Here is a 3578-nt window from a genome sequence, read left to right on the forward strand (position 1 = left end):
CATATATTCTACATCTATATTTTAAAACTATGGAAAATGTATAAAAAACTGAATTAGAAAACTGCTAATGAAGAGGACCTTCTGTGAAAGCATAATCAGAGAAGGCCTCTTTAGACAGTAGTATCTAAGCAGAGAATTGAACTGAAGGGAGAAAGGGCAAGCAGTTACACAAAGAGTGTCCCAGGCATATGTAGAGTCCCCAGGCAGAGAAAGCACTGGTAAATTTTAGGAATGTATATGAGACAAGTCTGGCTTCATCTGAGAGAGAGAGAGAGAGAGAGAGAGAGAGAGAGAGAGAGAGAGAGAGAGAGAGGTAGGGAAAGCCAGAGTGTGAGGAGCCTTGTTAACACGTGATTTCCATTTGAGTCATTGAAGAAAATGGAAGATATGAAAGGTTGTGTGTATATGTATGTATGTGTGTATGGGTGTGTGTTTGTGTTTGCTGGCCCAGTGAAAAAATGGCTGCTCAGCTACAAGCTGATACCTAATTTTTTCTACCTTGGGATATTAGGATAACTTAAATCTGGTTTAGTCTGTTATTCCTATACATTGTGTTTTTGCCTGTACACTTTAAAGCATAGAGTGCTAAGTAACTTATTAGTACTAATAAAAACCCATGTAGGCTTGAGGGATATAATTCTGTTCCGGTTAGATTTTCTGTGGTTTAACACAGATGGGAAAAATATTTTAAGAAGCTTAGCTATTTTGTTAAATGTTTATGACTTGTAAATTCCCAGCCTTTTAGGATTATCCAAATGTGTTGACATTGATGGTGAATTTGAAGGGAAATTAGCCAAATATGTTTTTGTCTAATTAACCAGTGGGGTCCAATAATAGCTGTCAGGGGTTGGCATGTAAAGTAGGGCTACTTATTTATTGCATAGAGATATGTTCATATTATTTCCCTTTGAAGCTTAGCTTTTCAAATTCTTTTCCCCCACTCCCTGGAGAATCACTGAATGAGCTGTCAGATCACAAATCCCCAACCTCTCTTTTTTCTAAAAAAAACAAAACAAAACAAAACAAACAGTGGTCTGCTAGTTGGTTGCATTTCTCCAGAAGTCTGATGTCTGACTCTTCCAAAATTCAATTTATCTGCTTCTTATAAGAGACAGAAGGAGAATCCATCACCCTACTTTTGGCTCCAGTGGTCATGAGGGATGAGAAAACATTTGAGTTTCTTGTGATAGTTTTTCATCTCTTGGGCTAATGGTTTTATAATTCATAGCAATTGTATATCATCCCTGTTTATATAACTGTAGCAGTTAGGTATGTAAAGTTGTAATAATTCTGTCAGGACAAAATGGTAATATTTAGCAAATTACAGCAAGACCTCCTACAGGGAATAACAGATAAAGAGAAAGATTCCTGTCATTGAGTTAATATTACCTCAAATACTCTATAAGATATTTTACATATAATTCATTCATCTTCCCAACAGTACTGTGCTGTCTTTCATAATAAATTTGTTTAATACATAAAAAACATGTTCATGAAGTATTTCAGACTCTGAAGTCTGTGCTCTTTCCTCCTTTTTTTTTAGTTTTAATTAGCCCTTACCTATTATTAAAGTGAATACTTCTTACAATATTAGTCACTGGGTATAGGGCATATTGGTTTGTAATAAAGTTTATTTTCTATTTTAAAAAATTGAAAATGATGATGAATGGTTGTCATTTGTTCATATTTTTTGACCATCCACTGGATGGTCAAATGGTAGAATAATTCTATATAAGTAATGCTAGTTACATTCTGGACTTACAGCAAAATATTAGTATGTTAGTAATCTCAGCCTACAAGTTATATAAGGAGATATATTGTAAATGTGACCTTTTTTGTACCATGTCTTATTGTTGATCACCAAAAGCCACCTGCAATCAAATTATTTTAATACAACTCATTCACTACTACAGTCAGACTATGAACTGTCTTCTAAGGGTTTCTGTACTGGATCTATCTCTAATGAATCACCTGGCTTTTCCAAACTTTGTTTCTTATCTGTAATATATAAAATTAATAGATTCTAGGATTCTATTTCACCTATAAAATTCTTAGATTTGACCTTATATATCATCTTTAGATGAATCAAAATGAAGCAAAACATGAAGCATTTTTATTTAAAATATAATGGAGGCTTATTCATCTTATTTTTAAGGAATGCTTATATACACACACACACACACACACACACACATATACTGGAATTCATGGAGTAGAATTCTGTATTTTTCTTTTAAACAAGTTTTTTCCCCCATGATTCAGAGTTTTCAAGATTTTAGCAGATTTTGCTTAAGAAAAATACTTAATTAAATACATATGAGATATTTCCTTCATTTTATTATGGTAAATATATTTTAAAATCTGTAGGTAAATTTGCTTGTGGGTTTTTTTTTTTTTTTTAGTATTGCTGACAATGTTATGTCAACTTGGCCCCAGGATAGTAATTAACAACCCAGTCAGAGGTTGCTAGTAATTTCCCATTTAGTTGGGAAGATTTTATTAAATAAATTGGAATCATGAATATTAGCTAGAGAAGACTTTTGAAATTTGCTTTCAAGGTGAGAGTAAATATGAAGCAATAAATGAGAAAATGTAATTAAAATCAAGTGTAAGTGTTATGAAAATAAAAATTTTTTAAAGAAGACAATCTTTATAAAAATGTTGCAATGTGCTGGTGGCTCACACCTGTAAGCCTAGCTACTCAGGAGGTGGTGGAGATCAGGAGGATCGTGGTTCTAAGCCAGTCCAGGCAAATAGTTCTCAAAACCCTAGCTCAAAAATACTTAACACTTAGAAGGGCTGGTGGAGTGGCTCAAGGTGTAGGCCCTGAGGTCAAGCCCCCGTACTGCAAAAAAAAAAAGTCTATCTATCTATCTATCTATCTGTCTATAAGCTTTTGCTTCTCATGTTTATTCATTTACTTTACATTAAAAAGTTAAATGTTGACTAAAATTAGTAGCTAGAGTTGTAGAAATAACTTAGAACAAAACTGCAATTTCCTTAAAATTTGAATGTGTATGATTCTTATATTGATATTTACTGACTTCATAATAAATGAAATGTGAAGAGAAGGGGGGAATGTGTGTAAAGCAATAAAATAGTGATAATTAAAAAACCAAAGCCTAACCTATATTGGTGTTTGAGAAATGTGAAGACCTACTGAGATGGAAGCTCTATCACAATAATGTATTCTTGCCTAGAATCTTGAGAGATAAGGGAGGAGGTGGTGAAGAGTGAGAATTACTGGATGATAGCAACTGATGTTTGGGGGAATCCTTACAATGATCTATTAATACATCCATAAGAAGCTTTTGCTTTAGTTGCTTGTTCATCTACTTTGATATGCATAAGAGGAAGAGATGTTAACTAAAATTAGTGCAGTTGTAGAAATAAATATTGTTAAAACTTAGAACATAATTGCAATTTAAATATAAATAGAATTCTGGATCTTTTTTGAAAAAATAGTATAAATGGAATATTTTCAAATTATAAGTTTTATTGATTTGTTGTGTTGAGATAAAATTCATTAGAAATTTACTTGAAAGTCTTTTAACTTTTTAAAAGTAGATTGAAGTGTT

This window comes from Castor canadensis, chromosome 2 (genome assembly GCF_047511655.1).
Source record: "Castor canadensis chromosome 2, mCasCan1.hap1v2, whole genome shotgun sequence".
In the NCBI taxonomy this organism is placed as follows: domain Eukaryota; kingdom Metazoa; phylum Chordata; class Mammalia; order Rodentia; family Castoridae; genus Castor; species Castor canadensis.